General features: G+C 46.1%; 1 protein-coding gene across 8 annotated transcripts in view; it reads right to left on the bottom strand.

Moving 5' to 3' along the window:
- LOC132389230 (NACHT, LRR and PYD domains-containing protein 3-like) overlaps positions 1-23,832 on the bottom strand; it is a 221,234-nt gene that overhangs the window by 28,920 nt on the left and 168,482 nt on the right. For 3 of the 8 annotated variants that reach the window (XM_059961711.1, XM_059961712.1, XM_059961713.1), the window contains exons 1-2: positions 16,989-17,124; positions 13,261-13,430 (exon numbers count right to left, since the gene is read on the bottom strand). The exons of 3 other annotated variants lie outside the window; for them this stretch is intronic. The gene's annotated coding sequence lies outside the window, so the exon portion shown is untranslated. Of the gene's footprint in view, positions 1-13,260; positions 13,431-15,548; positions 15,751-16,988; positions 17,125-23,832 lie in introns of those variants that run through there. 2 more of the 8 variants (XM_059961714.1, XM_059961715.1) reach the window with 2 other exon arrangements.

Genomic DNA, 23,832 nt, shown 5'->3' with positions numbered 1-23,832 from the left:
ACACCGTATTCCTGCTTCCTGCTATAATTCTCAACCAATTTAGAAATCCAGAACATGAATATACCCAACGATAGCCTCCACCACTGTTCGTGGTGACAAATTCCACAGATCAAACAACCTTTGACTGAAGTAATGTCTCTCATCTCAGTTTTAAAGTGACGCTTCTTTATTCTGAGGCTGCACTCTCAGATCCCAGACTCTCCGTCTAATCTAGACACCCTCTCCATTCCCACTTCATGCAGGCTTGTTGTTATTCAGTTGGAAAATATTCATCCGCACCGTAACTTCAACCCCCACCCCCCAACCAACCCTAGATATGGGGGGGGGGGTGATTTACTTTTCAGCTGGTTTGGCACACCATTGTGGCCGAAGGGCCTGTTCCTGTCATGTTCTGTTCTATCTTCAGCATCCTGAGTTTCTGTTTGACTCCCACTGGCCGATAGACAGGTGAGAGTGAGGGGAAATTTCCAATTGTGAATTGATTTCCAAAACCCCGGTCTATTTCTACTGGTGCAAACACAAAACAGCCTATTTAATCACAGCCTCTTCCTGTGAGGGATGGAATGGGAACTCATTCTCTGCTTTGCTTCCAAAGAGACTTCAGAACTAAACATCTGGGCACAGAACAGAAATACTCACTCAACATCTCATAAACCCTGACAACTTGATTCCCTGATTCATTTTATCTGGTTCAAGACATGTGTGGTATTCCAGGATCCAACCTCAGAAGGTCACAGCCCGCACATCTTTTCCACATCTCACACTGGGTGTTCCCGCATCTCACTCTGAGAGATTCACGCTACTAATATCCAGCCACCTGAGACGTCTGCTTAATTACGGAAGGAGTAACATCCAGCCGCATCTGTAAAAGCACCAACGTGGACCGAAGCCCAAACACTGCCAGTCCCATATTCCTGGAAACCACATCCCAAGATTGCATCGCAAGCACCAACTCTCCCAGGACTCTTTGCTGCCGGTAATATGCGGCAGTGTCTCAGCTAATCCCAATTCAAAAACTTACACTCCCACACCAACCCGTGACAGAACTGGAGCCTGATGATCCTCTTTCTAGACGGGGATTAGCTGTAAAACATGGGCCTTGGACCACAAAGAGGGTGCTGATACATTTTAGCTTGTTCCCACAGTTACATTGAACACAGTTGTTCATTATTTTATTGAGTGTGGTGTAGCACAGGTCAATTAGCAGCCACTTTCCCCGTCGTGTAACAGGAAGAAAATGTTTTAAATATAAAATTGAAAATATAGCATTGGTAACTCAGTACAGCAGATTTAATTTTGTTCTTTTGATGCAGAAATGATTGACTGACTGCAAGATGTTTGACACACTGAACAGAATTGCATAAATACAATCCCTACAATCTTCTTCATTCCATCCCGGACAGTAAACGCTCGAAGCATCCTCGTATCTGAGGCCACTCTCTCTCCGCTGGGAGTCAGCAACCAGAGAGCGAGAAACATGTTCAACACTCTCTGCAGCTCTGGTGAGCTGTTGCCCTGGTGACGGAGGAAGTGACTCGCAAAGATAACCGAGCGGGGAAACAACAAACTCAGTGTGACACGTTCTCGGTTTCATTGTGAAAAAGGTGAACTGAACATTCAGCCTTTTTGTAATGGTGATACTAAAATTCCAGTGGTTGTATTCACCCTTTCTGGGTGCATTCAGTAGTTTCATGGTAGTTTCAGCTCTACAGAGCTCTCAGAAGTGCAGACGCTGGTCCAAAATAAAATCACATTGTTGGATTCGACCTGTCGATTGTGTGTAGAAGTTTCAACTGAGATTCACAGAGCCCTTGGAGCACAGACACAGGACTGTTAGCCCATCCAGTCCGTGCCATGTTCGGTGTGGTTCCATCTCCCTGCACCCAGACCATAGCCCTCTATCCCTCCCTCATTGATATACCCACCCAAACATCTCTCAAATTCTACAATCGAGCCTCCATCTCTTACTTCTGCTGGGAGTTGGTTCCGCATTCGCACCACCCTCTGATTGAAGTAGTTCCCCTTCAGATTCCCCATAAATGTGACACTTTTTGCCCTAAATCCATGATCTTACCCAACCTGAGGGGAAAAGTCCTACCTTTATTCACCCTATTTATACCATCATAGATTTCTATATCTCAAGCGGGGGTTCCCAACCTGGGATCCATGGACCTCTGCTTTAATTGTAGGGGCAAATGACATAAAAAAAGTTGGAACCCTGCATATACCCCATCATTTCTCTGTATTCCAGGTAATCAAGTTCTAACCTGTTCAACCTATGACTATAATGATATTCTGAAAAACCAGCAATGTCCGTGTAATTTTCCATTCTCTTTTTCACGCTTATCGATATCTTTCTTCCCAGCAGCTGAACGGAACTGCACACAATTCCGCAAATTTGGAAATCACGGTGTCTGTTACAACTTTAGCATTAATATCCCAACCACTCTTCTTAATAACCTGCGTTATAAAGGTCAAGATGCCCAAAACTCTCTTTACGACTCTGGTGCTACCTTAAAGGAATTGTGGATCTGTAACATCCACGCCAGGACAATTAGGCTCCAAACAGTCATTTCCCCCAAGTATTGAGCCTGATCAACACCTATACCCATAATCCACCCTCCACACCCTACCCACTACTAGTTTCCTGACAGTTCTAGGCACTTCTCTGCCTAAAGTAACTTTATGGACAGACAATCAATATCAGTCTCCATATCTTCAGATTCTCCTGTGCCTATCGTCACTTTAGGGACATACAATCAATGTTTTAAGCATTCATACTTTATTTGTATTATTGTGGTCTCTGTCATTTTGTTGTTGTTTTTTTTTCTCTGTGTCCTGCTTCGAACACAGAGTAACAATTATTTTGTTCTGCTGTACTGGAGTGACATTATGCAAGCTTGAATCCTGAACCCTTGGAAAAATAATGTGACCAACCACATTATCTATACTCCCTCTTGATTTCCTAAACTCCTACAATGTCACCTCCATTCTCCTCTGGAATGAAATCCAGCTCGGCCCACCACTTCCTATGACTCGGCCCTCTAGTCCAGGCAGCATCTTCAGCAATCTCGTCTGCAACCTCTCCAGACTGATAATATCTGTACTACAGTAGGGTAAACACAACTGTACGTAATACTTTGTGTATCCGCACCAAAAAATTATATAAACACAATATAATGCCCATAATCCAGAACTCAATACCCTAACTAATGGCCAGCATTATTAAAACCCTCTTGTTCACCCTCTATACTTGCACGTCCACTTTCAGTGAACTGTACTCTTTTCACCCCAGGTCGCTCTGTTCCACAACACCCGAAGTCCTCCTGTTCACTATACCAATCCTACCTAGTTGACTGTCCAAAATGCATCATCTCTCACTTGACCAAGTTAAAAACCATTTGCCATTCCTCAGCCCATCTCAAAAGCTGACCAAGATGTCTTTGAAATTCAGTGTCAGCTGTTGCCATAACAACCAGTCTCCCGAATTTAGTCTCCCTGTATACCCATGGCTGTGTCGCCACCCACAGCTCTAATCTGCTAATGAAATTTATCGACGACACCGCATAGATTGGCCTCCTCTCAAGCAATAACGAGGTGGCCTACAGGGAAGAGGTCATCTCTCTGACACAGTGGTGGCAAAGTAACAACTTTCCTCTCAATGTCGCAAAAACAAAGGAGCTGGTTGTGGATTACAGAAGGAATGGAGGCGGGTAAACCCCTATTGACATTAGTCGATCTGGGGCTGAGTTAGTGAACAGCTTTAAGTTCCTCGGCATCCCCATCACCAAGAATCTCACACTGTCTGTTCACATCAGCTGTGTGGTGAAAAAGGCACAAAAGCGCCTCAGACGGTTGAGGAAGTTCGATATCATAGAACATAGAATAATACAGCACATTACAGGCCCTTCGGCCCACAATAATGTGACGACCATCAAACCCTGCCTCACATATACCCCCCTCCAGCTTAAATTCCTCCGTTTACCATAGTTGTCTCTTAAACTCCACTAGTATATTTGCCTCCACCACTGACTCAGGCAGTGCATTCCACGCACCAACCACACTCTGGGTAAAATACATTCCTCTAATATCCTCCTTGAACTTTCCTCCCCTTACCTTAAAGCCATGTCCTCTTGTATTGAGCAATTGGTGCCCTGGGGAAGAGGCGCCGGCAGTCCACTGTGTCTATTCCTCTTAATATCTTGTACACCTCTATCATGTCTCCACTCATCCTCCTACTCTCCAAAGAGTAAAGCCCTAGCTTCCTTAATCTCTGATCATAATCCATACTCTCTAAACCAGCCAGCATTCTGGTAAATCTCTTCTGTACCCTTTCCAATGCTTCCACATCCTTCCTATAGTGAGGCGACAAGAAATGGACACAGTACTCCAAGTGCGGCCTAACCAGAGTGTTATAGAGCTGCATCATTACATTACGACTCTTAAACTCTATCCCTCGACTTATGAAAGCTAACACCCCATAAGCTTTCTTAACTACCCTATCTGCCTGTGAGGCAACTTTCAGGGATCTCTGGCATGTACCCCCAGATCCCTTTGCTCCTCCACACTACCAAGTATCCTGCCATTTACTTTGTACTATGCCTTGGAGTTTTTCCTTCCAAAGTGTACCATCTCACACATTTCCGGGTTGAACTCTATCTGTCACTTCTCAGCCTACTTCTGCATCCTATCAATACCTCTCTGCAATCTTCGACAATCCTCTACACTATGTAGAATATCACCGACCTTTGTGTCGTCTGAAAACTTGCCAACCCACCCTTCTACCCCGACATAAAGGTCATTAATAAAAATCAAGAAACGTACAGGTCGCAGAACCGATCCTTGTGGGACACCACTAGTCACAACCCTCCAATCTGAATGTAATCACTCCACCACGATCTCTGCCTTCTGCGGGCAAGCCAATTCTGAATCCACCTGGCCAAATTTCCCTGGATCCCATGCCTTCTGATTATGTGAATAAAACTACTGTGTGAACTTGTCAAACGCCTTACTAGAATCCATGTAGATCACGTCCACTGCACTACCCTCATCTATATGCCAACACCCCTAAACCAGAAGAAGATTTTTTTTATGGGGGCACAACTGAGAGCATCCTAACTCGCTGCATCACTGCTTGGTATTGGAACTGTACATCCCTCAATCGCAGGACTCTGTAGACAGTGGTACGGACAGTCCAGCACATCTGTAGTTGTGAATTTCCCATGATTCAGTATCTTTACAAGGACAGGTGTGTAAAGAGGGCCCGAGAGATGATTGGGGACCAGAGAAACCCCAACCACAATCTATTCCAGCTGCTACCTTCCGAAAAAATGCACCGCAGAATAAAAAACCAGGACCAACGGGCTCCGGAACAACTCCTTCCACCCGGCCATCAGACTAATTAACTCACGTTGATCTGTGGTAATCTATATTATATGGAATGTTCAAATGATTTTAAATTATAAATTACTTTGTTTGCACATCGCACATTTAGAGGGAGATGTAACGTAAATATTTTTACTCCTCATGTATGTGAAGGATGTAAGAAATAAAGTCAATTTAGTACAATTCAATTCAAATTTGCTAATCGTGCCTTGTACATTCATGTACAAATCAATGGCATGAATAGTGAATTACAGAGGTCTCGATACTGGCACACACATCCCACCCATTACGGGCCTCCATTCGCTAAAACCATCTTCACTCATCTCCCTCTGTTTCTTGTTGTGAGCCCGGTGTGAATCCACCTCGCCAGCTCCCCGTGAATCCCACGTGACCGAACCTTCCCGATCAGCTGCCATGCGGGATCTTGTTACAGACTTTACCAAAGTTCAGATGAACAACATCACTGCCCAACTTCACCCAACTACCTAGTTAACTTTTAAATAATCTCCAAAATACTTCACAGATGTGATGGCCTATTGGGCAGTGTTGATGGTGATTTCCCCATAACCAATGTCCAACATCCCGGGATTTCAGCTTCACTGCAGACTGAGAAAATTCCGATCCCAGCTGCAGAATTACCAACCTGGACTGAAGCCCGTATACTGCCAGTTCCATATCCTCAGAGTCACCGGCCCAATATCATCACCCATGCAAAGACGCTTTGGTGCCGGCAATTTGCCGTGGTGTTTCTGCCATTTCCGATTCACAAACTGAGGTGGAATTGGAAACTAATGACCCTCTGCCGGGGCGGGTGGTCAGGCTGGTTCCCCACTCTGTATAGAGAATGCGGGTACACTTCAGCCTGACACCAGAGGCTAAACCGAACACATTTGATCACAATCTTCCTGCTGTGTGGGATCTTGCCCAGCACAGCTGGCTGCCATGTTTCCTGCAGTGTAGCAGGAACAAAATGTAAAATTATAAAATAGGAAATGCTGGGAACTTGGTACATCAGACTACATCTCTGAAAGGACAAATGGTGGAAGACCCAGTTCCAGAACTGAGACTGTCCAAGATGCGGCCGATCTGCTGAGCGTTTCCAGTATTATCTCCTTAAATTTCCTGCAACTGTAGTATTTTCTCCATCTTCATTTTAATGCACAGATAGTAACTGATTGCCACCCTAGACTGTAAATACCACCCCACCCCAACTAATTTGTTAGTTCTGAGTTCATTCTGACCCTGGTGTAACACATCCCATACAGTCAATAGTCACAGCATCCTTTCCTCCCACTATCATTCTGTTACATTTGCTCCCGAGGCCACTGTCTCTACGCTGAGAGGCGGTGACCACAGAGCGATAAAAAGTGCAACACTTGCTGCAGCTCTGACGGGCCGTTACCCTGGAAACAGAGGAAGTGGCTCACTGAAAATAACCGAGAAAGGAAATAACAAACTTAACATCAGAGTTCAATTATGACAAAGATTAACTCTGCAGCCATTTTGTAACGGTGAAACTAAAATTGAAATGGCTGCAATTACCCTGCCACGTGCTGTGTTCAATTAAACTTCTGGTAGTCCTGTCTATATAAAAATATCCTGGAAAAGATGCAAAACAAAATTTCACAATGAAGACAAAGTTTGAAAGAGAGATTGCTGAAATATATCATTCCGGCATTGGGATACAGACTGGACAGAGGTTGAACAAGATGGTTGATATATATCATTGAGGTGATGGGATACAGGCAGGGCCGATGTTGAACAAGTTGGTTGATATATCTCACTGAGAAGGTGGGATATAGGCTGGACAGAGGTTGAACAAGATGGTTGATATATATCATTGAGGTGTTGGGATACAGGCTGGACAGAGGTTGAACAAGATGGTTGATATATATCATTGAGGTGTTGGGATACAGGCAGGGCAGATGTTGAGCAAAATAGGCAGGGGATGAGCAGATTGAGCCTGATGGGAGAAGAGGATCAAGGGCAATCTCTGATGGACCTCCAGCAGTACACAGATCCTGAGATAATAGTACATGCTAGGAGATAACAGATTCCAATATAACAAAGCCAGAACAAACCATAAGAATTTTGGTATACTTTTCAACTCTACACACTTTATCAATGCACCGCAGAAAGTATCCCATCCTGATACTTCACATCTTCATATGGCTACTGCTCTTCCTTTAACTGAATGAAATAGCGGAGAACTGTGGACACAGCTGTGTACAACATAGAAACCAACCTCCCCTCCATGGAGTCAGCCTATACTTCCCACTGACGGTGTCAAGGGCGGTGTCCATTCTGCTGTTATAAGCAAACTGAATGTTCCCCAGTGTGATGAGATGGACTCCTGACCTCACAGTCTAACAAGATGTGACCTTGCATCACATATCTACAGGCAGTGCAGTTTCTCTGTAACCAGAATGAGTTGTGACATTCTGTTTTTGTTTCACCTTATATCACCTCAATGTGTTGTTGTAATGTATTGATCTGTGGGGATGACACCAAAGACAATGTTTCACTGTACATTGGTAACATGTAAAAAGAAGATTCCCCATTTTAATCGTGGGGAAATATTAGACAGCCTGGGTTGCTCCTTTAGAAATTCCGGAAGGAGTGTACAGATTTCCGGGAAACTCAGATACATGAAAAAAACTTAATTCTCCCATTAATAGGGCCACACATCGGGAAACATTGGCTGCATGCTGTCAAGTCGCAGAAATAGAAGAAGATGATGTAAACTTCCCAGTTCTCCCCAGAGGACGTGAGAGATCTGGATCTCACTGTCCTGTCTGAACGGGGAAGATGAAACTACCCATACACGAGGAGCAGTGTCCCGAGGGTGCGATTACTCTGTTTAACCCTCCGTCTGCAAGGACACAATGTACCGAACGTCCGCTTCCAGTGTGCTGGAAATATGTAAAACAATTATCGACCCCAGACATCGATCCAGGTGAAGACTAGATCCACTACCGGGCTGAGTGATGGAGGTAAAGTTCCCCAGGTACAACTTAACGGATGGGCTTAGTCCTGACATCGCTCCTGGGACCAGAACACCAGGGGCTGAGCGGCAGTTCATGTCAGACGGTTTTGTGTGAAGGTCCCATAACCAGAACGACCACAACAGGTTGTATCCAGGAAGTGGGACGAGGCCGCCAGTTCGAGGAAATTTATGGGACTCTCTTCCTAACATCAGGTTCCCCCCTCCCCCAGTAGTCACCGATGGGAAATTGTCAGTCGCGTTCACCCCGAGTGACCGGCCTCAATACTGACCGATGAGAACTTGATCAATTTGTCCCGCAGACAGTGATCGGTTCACTGGCTCCCAGACGATGATCCCCTTCAACAGAGAACGGAACGAAAACCCCAGCCCATCCGGAGACTGTGAGAGTGGGGGCGGGGCCTCGGAAGCGAAAACCTCAGATGCTACAGATCTGCATTTGAAATGGGAGCGAGAACCTGGATTATGTGACGGGTGGAGGGTCTCCCGTCTGAACTGGGGACTACGTTCCTAGCCCCTCACACACTGTCCGACCGACCTGCCGCATTTTACACGTTATTTCATATTTACACCAGTTACATTTTTAATTTTTCCCTCTGTATCTTCCCGTCCCCATTGCTCCACCTCCCGGTTCTCAGAGTTACGGGCTCGATTCCCATCCCGGTCCGACGTAAAATTCCCACCCGAACAGGAATTGTGCAGGTTTCATTGGAATCACACTATTTTCTATCCACATCCATCCGGAGCTTCATTAGACAAGAACACTGAAACATCAAGTGAGAATCCGCTGGAGGTGGTCATTTAGCCCCTCAAACCATCAACAAGATGATGGCTGCTCTCCCATCTCAGGCAAATGTTTCTGCCCGATCCTCATTTCCTTGATCCCTTCAGTCTCCACACATTTGCCAGTCTCTGTTTTACGTGAGGATGATCATTGAGTCTTCACCGCCCTCTGTGGTGGGGTTTTTCAGACATTCACCACCCTCAGAGTGGAGGCATTTCCTCTCATCTCAGTCCATCCCCTTTTTCAGAGACTGGGCCAGATGGACTGCATCCCAGCTCACTAGGTTTTTTAATCCTCCATGGAATTGATTTCCATCTTCTGCAGCCCCGTGTTGTCCCAACCACTCACCTTCCACTCATGTCATTATTTCCACCTTCCCACCTCCCCCTCACCTGGATCCACCTCTCACTCCCCAGCTCTTGCCCCATCCCCAACTCTCCCCTCTTTTCTCTGACTATTTCCCGTCCACTCTCAGTCCAGAGGGAGGGTCTCGGCCCGAAATGTTGACGGTCCATTTCCCTCCACAGATGCTGCCCGACCCACTGAGTTCCTCCGGCAGTTTGTTCTTTGGTCTGTATAACCCGTGTTAGTATGGGGAGCGGGATTTTACACCATATTCCAGGTACAATCTCAACAAAGTCCAAATAATCGTTAAAGTCATTTTCACTCTTATACCTAATAACTCTTACAATAAATACAATGTCAAGACAAGTCACTTTTATTGTCATTGCGACCATAACTGCTGGTACAGTACATAGTAAAAATGAGACAACGTTTTTCAGGACCATGGTGTTAATTACAAAAACTAGACTGAACTACGTAAAAAAACAACACATAGCAGAAAAAAAAACAAACACAACAACGACACCAGACTACAGACCTACACAGGACTGCATAAAGTGCACAAAAACAGTGCAGGCATTACAATAAATAATAAACAGGACAATAGGGCAAGGTGTCAGTCCAGGTGCTGGCTATTGAGGAGTCTGATAGCTTGGGGGAAGAAACTGTTACATAGTCTGGTCGTGAGAGCCTGAATGCTTCGGAGCCTTTTCCCACACCTTCTACCCAATGTACCTTCTACCTCCCTCCCTACCCACTGCACCTCAGTCCCTCACCATTAAACACACAGTTTCTGTTTCTCCTACAGAACTGGGTGATCTCACACTGGGCTCCAGCTGACCTGTTGCTCCCACTCACTCCTTTTGCCTCCGTCTGCCCGAAACCTCTCGACAACACACACAGAACATTGAACAGTACAGTACCTGAACATGCCCTTCGGCCCAAAATGTTTTGCTCAGCTAATTAAATTAGGAATCAAATGGCCAAATAATCCCTTCTGCTGACATAATGTCCACAGCTTCCTCACATCCAGGTGCTGATTTAAATATCTCTTAATATTGTGTCTGCCAGAACCATCACCCCGGGCAGCACATCATAGCAACCCTCCACTCTGTCTGGTAAAAACACTTGTACCTCACATCTCCTTTCAAACTAGCCGCTCTCACATCAAATACATGGCCTTTTGTATTAGACATTTACAACCAGGATAAAAAAATATTGTCTGTCTTCTCTATCTATGCCTCTCATAATTTTATACACCTCCATCGTCTCACCCTAGCCTATGTCACTCCAGAGAAAACAACCCAAGTTGTTATAGCTCATGCCCTCGAATCCAGGCAATATCCTGGTAAGCCTTTTCTGCACGCTCTCCAGGGACATTGACATCCTCCCTGGAATGAGGCAGCCAGAAATGTATGAAATACTCCAGATGTGGCCAAACTCACGTTTCATGAAGCTGCAACATAACTTCCTGAATTTTGAATGCTATATCATGACTAATAAAGGCAAGCATGTCATTTGCCTTCTTAACCAGCCTGTCAATCTGTGTAGCCACTTTCAGGGGGCGATGAACTTGGGACTCCAAGATCCCTCTGTTCATCGACACTGTTAAGGTCTTGTACTTGACACTGTAGTATCTCTATCATTGGCCCAGCGAGCTGCCAAGATGATCATCACTAATCAAGTCTCACAGAGATTTCTCAGGTCCTGTTGAATTTATTACCAAGTGCACAAGTACGGGAAGGTACAGGTACAAAGAGACACCGATTTGTGGCAGCATCACAGGCAAGTACATTCAGATAACACACGGAACACAAATTATACGATTCTCTGTCAGTAACAATCTGTAAATATAAGTTTTATATCATTAACAATATGGAAACAAAAATGTATCAATAATCATAAATATACATTCTCTGTCATTAACATTATACAAATATACATTTTTTCCAAGAGCTGACTTGGAAATGTTTAATTTGGTCCCTCAGCCAAATTGTTGACACAGTTTGGGAACAACTGAGCTCCAAGCACTGGTCGCTAAAACACCAACTGGGACATCCTGTAGGGCCAAGAAGGGTCTGGTTATTCTTTCTCTTTAAACACAGGACCAGGAACAGGCCACTTGGCCCATCATGTCCATCCTGTAATTTAATAATACCCAACACCAGTCCATCCTTGCTCCCATCACCACTCCAATCTACTTTGCCCAGACCATTAGCCCCACTTGCAGGTCAACAGTCTGCCAGCAATTGTCCCCCAAAGTGGTGAATATATCTGCTCGCCACCACCATGGCCTCAGACATTTCCACAGACGAGCCCCCTTATCCCTTGTGTCATTGCGTCACACCAATGGGAAGAGAGTAATTCCTCTGTTGACTGTGGGGTGGGGTGGGTGGGTCAGACCATTGTTACCTCAGCCAGTAAAGTTCAACTGTTTCTGCGCCAGTGTGATGTAAGGAATTGCACACGCGTTGTCAGATCCCAATGTGGGGAACCCACACGTGACATCAGGTATGTGGGGGCGCAGAGTGACAGCACATGTGGGTGAGAACTTGTTTTCAAAAGCTGTTTACTGGACATTTTTAATGATTTCATGGGGATAATGAAGGAAGCATAACAGATGTCATCGCTGAACCCAGTGTTGTGTGAGGAAAAGTCCCCTGCCACATGCCCGGATTTGCCATGTTGTTGACGGAGTGGGCAGCGTGGCCATTTTCTTGAATTGGGTCACAAAACCCCAAATGTTTCTGGGGAGGACTTTCCAGGGTGATCTGGTTTGGGTGGTTCAGCCAGTGCAGTAATCTACTGTTTACTATTTTCATAAACAATGGCTTGACTGATGTAAACCGGATTCGGCTGCAGTGTAAACTCAGGAGTCTTTGTCTCCTGGTAAACAAAACACCCTGACAATGAGAACCACAGATACCCCTTCCTGTAAGTCAGTGTATCATTCAAACAGCTGTTTGGTGAGAGGAATGGTCATTGAAGTTCTCCCAGATATAGTTGAATAGAGTTGAAGTGGAGTTCAGGGGTGTCACATTAAAAGGACAGGTCAGCCAAACCCTCTGTTTTGTCCATCTGACTAACCTTCCTGAACATTGTGTTTGTGACAGAGCCCCAGAGTCTGGGAACAGCTGAATGGCAGGAAGCAAGGGGTGATGCTGAGGGCAAACACGAGGAAATCTGCAGATGCTGGAAATTCAAACACACACAAAAGGCTGGTAGAACACAGCAGGCCAGGCAACATCTATAAGGAGAAGCATCGTCGATGTTTCAGCTCGAGACCCTTCATCTCCTGACCTGACGAATGGTCTCGGCCTGAAACGTTGACAGTGCTTCTCCTTATAGATGCTGACTGGCCTGCTGTCTTCCACCAGCATTTTGAGTGTGTTGTTGAGAAAAGCTCAAGCAAGTTTGCAGCAAGTAATTTCAAAGTATTTTTTTATTTGGAAAGATATTAAGTATAAACTCTCCCCTTCGTTTCCATCTCCCCACTCAGAAGTGACCAAAAGCTGCTTCACAGGATGGAAGACCTTGAAATGAACAAACACTGAGGGAATGTGAGTGAATTTAAAGAGCTGGGATACTGACAGCACATCACCAGAGCTGGAGTGATTGCAACTGTTCTGACAGAGGCATAACTGGTACTTTTGGGCACATTCGGTCTCACTCCAGCTATTTCCTACCTTCCTTTGTACAGGTATGTAATGTCTAAAGGACCAGTGTTTGAGTAAAGGAGACTCACCAAACTTTCTCCTGACTGAATCACTGGAATCTCCGAGTCAGATTGGTTTCTCTCCAGTCGGTGCTCTCAGTCCTCGGGCTGGTTCACTTGTTGCTGTTCCCTCGTCTTCAGTCGTGGTTTGCTTCCAGTTGTGGGCTTTTATTCCAATAAATCTCTCACCACAGGTCTAACTTTAACATAAAAGATGAAGTATGTTAACAATACAAAGGAGGTCAAAACATTTCTGCTCACTGAAATCTAAAGATTGAAGACAAATATAATGATCTGAATGTTCCTAAATAAAAACTCACTGAAAGACATAAGTCACAGGAACCGAATGAGGTGATTTTATCCATCGAGTCTGCTCCACCATTCAACCATGGCTGATTTTATTCCAAAACAATATTCCTGCCTTCCTCCTGTAACCCTGAAGCTCAACTCAAGTCAAGTCATTTTTATTGCCATTTCGACCACAACTGCTGGCATTGTACATAGCAAAAATGAGACAACGTTTTTCCAGAACATGGTGTTACAGGACACAGTACAAAATCTAGATGGAACTACGTAAAAAAAACAACAGAAAGAGAAAAAAAAAGCACACACAAACAACAACTACACTAGACTACAGACCTACACAGGACTGCATAAAGTGCAGGCATTACAATAAATAATAAACAGGGCAATAGGACAGTAAGGTGTCAGTCCAGGCTCTGGGTATTGAGGAGTCTGATAGCTTGGGGGAAGAAACTGTTACATAGTCTGGTCATGAGAGCCCAAATGCTTCGGTGCCCTTTCCCAGATGGCAGGAGGGAGAAGAGTTTGTATGAGGGGTGCGTCGGGTCCGTCATAATGTTGCTTGATTTGTGGATGCAGCGTGTAGTGTAAATGTCCGTTACGGTGGGAAGAGAGACCCCAATGATCTTCTCAGCTGACCTCATTATCCGCTGGAGGGTCTTGCGATCCAAGATGGTGCAATTTCGAACCAGGCAATGATGCAGCTGCTCCAATACTCTCAATACAACCCCTGTAGAATGTGATGAGGATGGGGGGTGGGAGATGGACATTCCTCAGTCTTCACAGAAAGTAGAGACGCTGATGTGTTTTCTTTGCTATGGAGCTGGTGTTGAGGGACCAGGTGAGATTCTCCACCAGGTGAACACCAAGAAATTTGGTGCTCTTTATGATCTCTACTGAGGAGCTGTTGATGTTCAGTGGAGAGTGGTTGCTCCATGTCCTCCTGAAGTCAACAACCATCTTTTTTGTTTTGTTCGTATTCAGAGACAGGTTGCTGGCTCTGCACCAGTCCGTTAACCGCTGCACCTCCTCTCTGTAAGCTGACTCATCGTTCTTGCTAATGAGACCCACCATGGTCCTGTCATTGGCGAACTTGATGATGTGGTTCGAGCTGTGTGTTGCAGCACAGTCGTGGGTCAGCAGAGTGAACAGCAGTGGACTGAGAAGGCAACCCTGGGGAGCCCCTGTGCTCAGTGTGCTGGTGTTGTAGATGCTGCTCCCGATCCGGACTGACTGAGGTCTCCCAGTCAGGAAGTCTAGGATCCAGTTGCAGAGGGAGGTGTTCAGACCCAGTAGTCACAGCTTTCCAATCAGTTTCTGGGGGATGATTGTGTTGAATGTTGAACTGAAGTCTATGAACAGCGTCCGAACGCATGTGTCTTTTTTGTCCAGGTTGGTTAGGGCCAGGTGGAGGCTGGTTGCAATGGCGTCATCTGTTCAGCAGTTGGTACGGTATGCAAGCTGCAGGGGGTCCAGTGAGGGGGGCAGCAGGGTCTTGATATGCCTCATGACGAGCCTCTCAAAACACTTCATGATGATGGATGTAAGTGCAACAGGGCGGTAGTAATTTAGTCAGGACGCTGAAGACATCTTCAGCATGGGAACGATGGTGGCGGCCTTGAAGCAAGTTGGAACGGTGGCGCCGCTCAGGGAGATGTTGAAGATGTCAGTGAGAACATCTGCTAGCTGGTCTGCACATCCTCTGAGCATCCTCATTCTCTCCTCAGATTATCACTCATTGCCTCCAAAGGAACCCCAAAAACAAACAACTGAGACCAGACCAGAAACACTCTGTCAACACCTGATGAGCCCGAGCAGCCCGATCTCCAGATCCACTTCACCAGGGTCACAATCTGTGATCGGGTCACACAGCTGAACGTGTCACTTACCGACCCCAGAATCCTCACACATCCTCCCCACATCAGGGATTCCCCCACAACCAATGTCCAGCAACCCGAGACTTCTGATTCATTGAGGGAGGAGGAACATTCAGCCCCAGCTACAGAAGTACTGACCTGGTCAAATCCCAAATACTGACTGTTCCATCTTCCCGGAGTCTACACCCCAGGTATACAGTCCAAACACCAATTTTCAGAGGACTCCCTTACTGCCGGTAACATGTGTCCGCCATTCAGAGTTCAAAGGCTGACACTCCTGCATCAACCGATGGCAGAATGGGAACCTGATAAACCTCTGACTGGGCCAGATATCGGGCTGGAAAACCTGGGCGTGGGTCACCAGCGGGCGCGGGTCACCAGCAGGCGCGGGTCACCAGCAGGCAGGGATACGTTTCACATTGTCTCCACCAGCTAAACTGAAAGCATTTTATCATTGTCCGATTGTTAAATGAGATTTTGCCCAGCACAATTGGCCGTCGCATTTCCTGTTGGCTAACAGGAACAACAGGCTTTTCATTTCAAATTGAAATTAAATGCTGGAAACTCGGTACATCAGATTGGATCTATGGAAAGAGAAACTGTGGAAGACTCAGTATCAGAACTGATGCTGCCCGATCTGCTGAACGGTTCCAGCATTTTCTCTTTTGACTTTAAATGATGCACAACTGATTACAAGATGTTTGTGACGGCCTGAACGAAGTTGCACAAATTTAAGTCCCACATTCATTAGTTTTCTCTTCATTCCAACACAGGGTTAATACAGTCGACACAGTGAATGTTCACAACATCCTCCCCACCCCACTATCAGGCTGTTCCATCTGCTCCAGAGGCCGCTAACTCTCAATGAGGGGAAATGGCCAGAGAACGATAAAACTGTGCTCCACTCCCTACAGATCCTGGCTGTTCCCGGCAACAGGGGAGTTGCCTCTCCAAACATGACCAAAACAGGAAATATCAGACTCAACTGTAAACACTGGGAGTATCCGTCTGGCAAAGATTAACACAGCGGCCTTTTGATAACTTTGAAACTAAAATTGTAGTGACTGGCTTTATCCTTCCTCATTCTGCATTAAATAAATCCTCTGGCAGTTCCAGGTAACAAACACTGATTTCAGAAATAACTCCGTGAGGCAAAAGACTTCACAATGAAGGCAACGGTAGAAGAGAGATTGTCGATATTTATCATCGAGGTGGTGGGATACAGGCTGGACAGAGGTTGAACAAGATGGGCAGGGATTAAGCAGATGGAACGGGTGGGAGAAGGGATCAAGGACGATCATTGACGGTCCTCCAGCAATGCACAGACACTGAATTAACAGTACATACTACTATGTAATAAAATGACAAAGATAGAGCAACAGGAACTTTGGCATTTACCCTTCTCCCCGAACCAACTTTTATTAACACACGGTGGGTATCCCCAGGTTCGGAGAGAAGGTCTCACAACCCGGACAGACCCCGGTAGGTTTTGTTCAGGAAGCGGGGTGAGATCGCGAGTTCAGGGAAGTTAACGGGACTCACCGCCCAGCATCGGTCGGGACCGGACTCAGTACTCACCGCATGTATCTTGTCGGTCCCGCTCCGCAGAGAATGATCCGACCCCCCCGCCCCGGGGGGCGAGGACCCTCTCCCGATCAGGATCCCACAGACAACCCGCCGCTCCGGACCCGCTTCAGCAAACACAAAGAAAAATAACCACTGGCCGTCCCGGGAATTTGAGCATGCGCAGTGCTTATTGCGTCATCAGGGAGGGGGCGGGGCCTCGGAGACAAACCCGCAGATGCCGCCGATCTGCGGTCAGACGGGATCACGTGACGGTGGACGGACTCCCACGTGACCCGGTGACTGTTCCTCGCCCCTCACACGCTGCCCGACACATCGGCCTCATTTCCTACATTATTTCACATTCACAGCTCTCCCATCTCAGACACGTTTCTGCCCCATCTCCATTTCCTCAATCATGGAATTAATTTCCAACTTCTGCAGCCCCGTGTTGCCCCAAACACTCACCTCCCACCCCGTCACTATTTCTATCTGCCCACCTCCCCCCTCACCTGGATCCACCTCCCACTCCCCAGCTCTTACCCCATCCCCACCCCTCACCTCTTGTATCTGACTATCTCCCGTCCAATCTCAATCCACAGGGCGGGTCTCGGCCCAAAATGATGACGGTCCATTTGCTTCCACAGATGCTGCCCAACACAGTCCAGCAGTCTGTTCTTTGGTCTATATAACCCGTGTTAGTATAGGGAGCGGGATTTTACACCATATTCCAGGTACAATCTCAACAAGCCCAAATAATTGTCACTTTGCCCGAACCATTGTCCCCGCTTGCAGGGCAACAGTCTGCCGGTGTTTGCCCCCCCTCCCAATGTGGTGAATCCCTCTGCTCGGCACCACCGTGGGCCCAGACATTTCCACAGATGAGACCCTCCTGCCCCCACCGGGACAAACTTCCAGTCTGCCCCCTCTCACACTATCATTACACTTTCAGTAAAATTCCCCCTGTCCCTCCCTCCCGGGGGAACCAGCATCAAACCGTCGGGCAGAGCGGTTCATCCTACCTCTCAGCGATACATCAGACTCCGGCCGCAGGAGACGCTTCAAAAACGCCCCAACTTCCCTCGGAGGGAAATGGAAATAAATCAGAAACCGGACATTTACTTTGAGGTTTTCTCCGCTCTGAGGAGGCTGTCGGCGCTCGAGCGGGAGACGGACTCAGAGGGGTAACGCCCACTCGGCTTGTCTGCCTCCGCGACAGGTTGTAAGTGATTGACATCGCTTCGCACCAATGGGAATAGAGCAGCTCCTGAATCCACCGTTGACAGCGGCGGGGGAAGGTCTGATCACGTGATTATCAGCCCAGACGTTAAACCGATAAAGCTCGAGCACAGCAGCGCGTGGGTGACGTAAGACACCGCGCACGTGAGGGCAGATCCCGGTGTGGGGAGTCCATGTGTGACGTCAGGCGCGGGTGGGAGAAGCTGTGTGACGTCACCTGTGGGAGAGCGCTGGCATTCAAAATCACCTTAATGGACTTTTCAGTGGGACAACAACATTAATCACGGGTTTCATCATTGAATCCAGTGTTGTGGGATGTAAAGTCCCCTGTTATGTGTCCGGCTGTGCCGTGTTGTTGGTGGAGTGGGCAGCGTGGTGTTTGTCTCGATTCGGGTCACAACACCAGAATTGCCAGCGGGGTCCACACACAGAGTATTAGTCAACAGAATACCTCTCGTCCCTGCAGTCTTTGTCTCCTGGTAAACTCAACACCCTGACAGTGTGGACCATAGATACCCCTTCCTCTCAGAGTCAGGGGATCATTCAGACAGCTGATCGCTGAGAGGAATTATATTTATTGGTCATTAAAGATCACCCAGATTCGTTTGGATGGATTTGATGTGGAGTCCGGGGTGTAACAGTGAAAGGGCCGGACGGCCGAACTCTCTCCGTTGTCCAAACATCCTTCCAGGTGAGGCGACACTTCACCTGTGAATCTTCCGGGGTCGTTCGTTGTGTCCGCTGCTCCCGATGCGGCCGCCTCCACACTGGTGACACCGGCTCCTCCACAGTTGTGCGCAGTAGACTGTTTATTTTCGTCGGCTCGAAGTTATTGTTCCCTTTTGTGCGGGGGGTTGGGGTTGTAGATTGATGATCGGAATGCATTCTTTTTTTATCCTGGGGTTGGGGTGGGAGTTTGATTTTTCTCTCTGAACGACTTTTCATGCTCTTTCTTTGTTTTTTGGCTCTCTGGAGAAGGAAAATCTCGACTCAACGTGTGTCGGGGTGATGACTTCTTCTCTGTCGGCTGCCTCGTTATTATTTGGGATTCGGTCGATCAATGTACTGTGGTCAGCAAATCTAATTAGCAGATTGGAACCCACCACTGCAGCCCCACAGTGCACTATGTACTGATTGCAAAGCTACGAAATTGCATGTGAATAGCCTCCCCTCCCCCAACTCCACTCTTTCTGCGTCACCAGCAGACTGGGACATCTCACATCTCGCTGCCTCCGCCAGGACATTAAACTGTGAACAACTGTGGTCAGGGACTGATCTCTGGGGTACTCCAAACGCTACCTCCTTCCAGTCTGAAAACGACCCACTCATCCAGACACACACTACCGGCAGTTTATCATCTCCAACGAAAAAGCCTAATCACCTACTCCTGAGGGTCAATACCATTGCTGACTGAGTTTACCACCGTCAAATGCCGGGAGGGTCATAATAATCAGAAAGTCTGCAGTCACAGCCGTGTAAATAAAATGTGATCTCAGTAGGTGTGTGGCGCATGCTCAGAATGCGAAGGAGACAGACAAACTGAGCCAAGTCACAGACTGATGAAGGGGAGGAATGATCCATTTTGATATAGAGAGGGAAGCAGAGAGTTTGATATTGTGCCTGATACCGGAACTGTGGCCAGTTAAAAGATGAAGCTTTGTTCCTTCAAAATGTTTTGAGTTTTGACAGTGTTTTTATCAGAAGGCACCATAAAGACTAAAATTATCTAAGTTGAATTGTTGTCCTTCACTCACTGACGTGCTTAGTAAAATTTTAAAAGTGTAGAAAATTTAAAGGATTTGTGTATGGGAATCACAACACAACAGCACGTTAGTTCCGCTGTATCTGTCAGTTCACCAGCGCTTGAAAGCCGCCGGTTCTTGAATGTGGAGGCGGAGATGCTGGAGAAGACAGCGCCCCACTCGCGACAAGGAGAGCCCGAACATGTGTCCATGTCCGTGATCTGATTGGATACATCGCCATGACGTTATAGCGGTGTGACGTCATTCACTGGCTCTCATTTTGGAAGGGATTCAGTCGGCCATCGCAGATACACCGACAGCTTCGCTCTGGGAAGCGGCCGTTCACCTGCTCCGTGTGTGCGAAGAGACTCATTCAGTTAACCCACCTTGTGATGCTCCAGTGAGTTCACAATAAATAGAGGCCACATTTCTGTCTGGAGTGAGCAATGAGTTTTACTCAATCATCCCAGCTGCTGCAACACCAGCAACTTCACATCAGGGAGGAAGTTCAAATCAGCTCCGTGTTAAATGTTTAACCATCACGGTGACTGAAGGCAGCTGCAGGTTCATGAGGGACTGTGACTGTTAGATTCTGCAGTTCTTGCGGCTGCTCATCGCACCCAGGACTGAACCCTGGTCACTGAGCATTGGAGGAGTCCGTTCTGCTGATATTTGTCTTAAACTAGACTGGTGTTTAATATTGTGGATCTGTGAAAGATAAATCAGTTTGTATCAAATCCCGTGTCTCAGGTACTTACTGTCTCTACCACACTCACAATGTACACTAGAAAGGCCATTCGGCCCATCTGTTTCCTACCAATGTTTCTGTTCCATATCAGTATATTAAAATCTACCCCAGCCGTTCTTCTCTCACTCACCCTGTGATGACAGGTTGCAACTAGTCACCACTCCGTGGGATAGGAGATTTCTCTTGAATTTCATAGAATCATAGAAATCTACAACACATTACCGATGCTTTGGCCCACAATGTTGCGCCGACCATGTAACTTACTCTAGAAACTGCTTTAAAATTACCCCACCGCATAGCCCTCTATTTTCCTAAGCTCCATGTACCTATCTAAGAGTCCTTTAAAAGTATTGTATCCGCTTCTACCACCATCGCTGGCAGTGCATTCCGCACAAACACCACACTTTGCTTAAAAAAACTTAGCTCTGACATCTCCTCTGTACCTACTTCCAGGCAGCTTAACGTATTCCCCCTCGTGTTAGCCGTTTCAGCCCTGGGAAAAAGCCTCTGACTATCCACACGACCAATGCCTCTCATCATCTCATACACCTGCATGAATTCCCTGCATGATTTTCTCCGGGCTGAACAAGGCGATGAGCTCACTGTGGTTGTGATGTTGTTCAGGGCTCCGGACGAAGTTGGTTAAACTCCTTCTTCCCCGCTCTTTTCAACGTTTGGGGTCATTCTCACCAATTTTAAAGGACTATGCCTCAGACAGCTGGGTTGTAGCAATTGTTACGTACCAGCAGCAAAAGATCACTAATGGAGTCTGGTTTCGATGTTAAAACCAAGCTCTTCATCAGTATCTGCTTCAAATATAAAAGATTAAACGAAATAAACAGAAGTTAACAGTGTTGTGCGTATATATAGCTCCCAAACTATCAAGCTTTGGAAACAATGCTTAAAGTCTTCAGATGGTAAAGTGGAAAAGTTCAGTAATCCACGGAATAAGTGAGTGAGAGGGTAGATTTGTAAATCCACACGAAGATTTGAAGAATGGGAAAGGTGCAGTAACACTGATAGGAGTGTATTATAGGCCACCTAATGGGGCGCGTGAGTTGGAAGAGCAAATGTGTAAGGAGATAGCAGATATTTGTAGTAAACACAAGGTGGTGATTGTGGGAGATTTTAATTTTCCACACGTAGACTGGGAAGCTCATTCTGTAAAAGGGCTGGATGGTTTAGAGTTTGAGAAATGTGTGCAGGATAGTTTTTTGCAACAATACATAGAAGTACCGACTAGAGATGGGGCAGTGTTGGATCTCCTGTTAGGGAATGCGATAGGTCAGCTGACAGATGTATGTGTTGGGGAGCACTTCGGGTCCAGTGATCACAATAGCATTAGCTTCAATATAATTATGGAGAAGGACAGGACTGGACCTAGAGTTGAGATTTTTGATTGGAGAAAAGCTAACTTTGAGGGGATGCGAAGGGATTTAGAGAGAGTGGATTGGGTCAAGTTGTTTTATGGGAAGGATATAATAGAGAAACGGAGGTCATTTAAGGGTGAAATTATGAGGGTACAGAATCTTTATGTTCCTGTTAGGATGAAAGGAAAGGTTAAAGGTTTGAGAGCACCACGGTTTTCAAGGGATATTAGAAATTTGGTTCAGAAATAGGGATGTCTACAATAGATATAGGCAGCATGGAGTAACGGAATTGCTCGAGGAATATAAAGAATGTAAAAGGAATCTTAAGAAAGAGATTATAAAAGCTAAAAGAAGATACGAGGTTGGTTTGGCAAATAAGGTGAAAGTAAATCCGAAAGGTTTCTACAGTTATATTAAAAGCAAGAGGATAGTGAGGGATAAAATTGGCCCCTTAGAGAATCAGAGTGGTCAGCTATGTGTGGAACCGAAGGAGATGGGAGAGATTTTGAACGATTTCTTCTCTTCGGTATTCACTAAGGAGAAGGATATTGAATTGTCTAAGGTGTGGGAAACAAGTAAGGAAGTTATGGAACCTATGACAATTAAAGAGGTGGAGGTACTGGCGCTTTTAAGAAATTTAAAAGTGGATAAATCTCCGGGTCCTGACAGGATATTCCCCAGGACCTTGAGGGAAGTTTGTGTAGAAATAGCAGGAGCTCTGACGGAGATCTTTAATATGTCATTAGATACGGGGATTGTGCCGGAGGATTGGCGTATTGCTCATGTGGTTCCATTGTTTAAAAAGGGTTCTAGAAGGAAGCCTAGCAATTATAGACCTGTCAGTTTGACATCAGTGGTGGGTAAATTAATGGAAAGTATTCTTAGAGATAGTATTTATAATTATCTGGATAGACGGGATCTGATTAGAAGTAGCCAGCATGGATTTGTGCGTGGAAGGTCATGTTTGACAAACCTTATTGAATTTTTTGAAGAAGTTACGAGGAATGTTGACGAGGGTAAGGCAGTGGATGTAGTCTATATGGACTTCAGCAAAGCCTTTGACAAAGTTCCACATGGAAGGTTAGTTAAGAAGGTTCAGTCGTTAGGTATTAATGCTGGAGTAATAAAATGGATTCAACAGTGGCTGGATGGGAGATGCCAGAGAGTAGTGGTGGATAATTGTTTATCGGGATGGAGGCCGGTGACTAGCGGGGTGCCTCAGGGATCTGTTTTGGGCCCAATATTGTTTGTAATATACATAAATGATCTGGATGATGGGGTGGTAAATTGGATTAGTAAGTATGCCGATGATACTAAGGTAGGAGGTGTTGTGGATAATGAGGTGGATTTTCAAAGCTTGCAGGGAGATTTATGCCGGTTATAAGAGTGGGCTGAACGTTGGCAGATGGAGTTTAATGCTGAGAAGTGTGAGGTTCTACATTTTGGCAGGAATAATCCAAATACAGAGTAAATGGTAGGGCATTGAGGAATGCAGAGGAACAGAGAGATCTAGGAATAACTGTGCATAGTTCCCTGAAAGTGGAGTCTCATGTAGATAGGGTGGTGAAGAGGGCTTTTGGAACGCTGGCCTTTATAAATCAAAGCATTGAGTACAGAAGTTGGGATGTAATGCTAAAGTTGTACAAGGCATTGGTAAGGTCAAATTTGGAATATTGTGTGCAGTTCTGGTCACCGAATTATAGGAAAGATATCAATAAATTAGAGAGAGTGCAGAGACGATTTACTAGGATGTTACCTGG

Source organism: Hypanus sabinus, unplaced genomic scaffold (assembly GCF_030144855.1).
Source record: "Hypanus sabinus isolate sHypSab1 unplaced genomic scaffold, sHypSab1.hap1 scaffold_505, whole genome shotgun sequence".
NCBI classification, from domain to species: Eukaryota; Metazoa; Chordata; class Chondrichthyes; order Myliobatiformes; family Dasyatidae; genus Hypanus; species Hypanus sabinus.
Note: the sequence above shows the minus strand (reverse complement) of the source record. Positions and strands in the feature narration are given on the sequence as shown.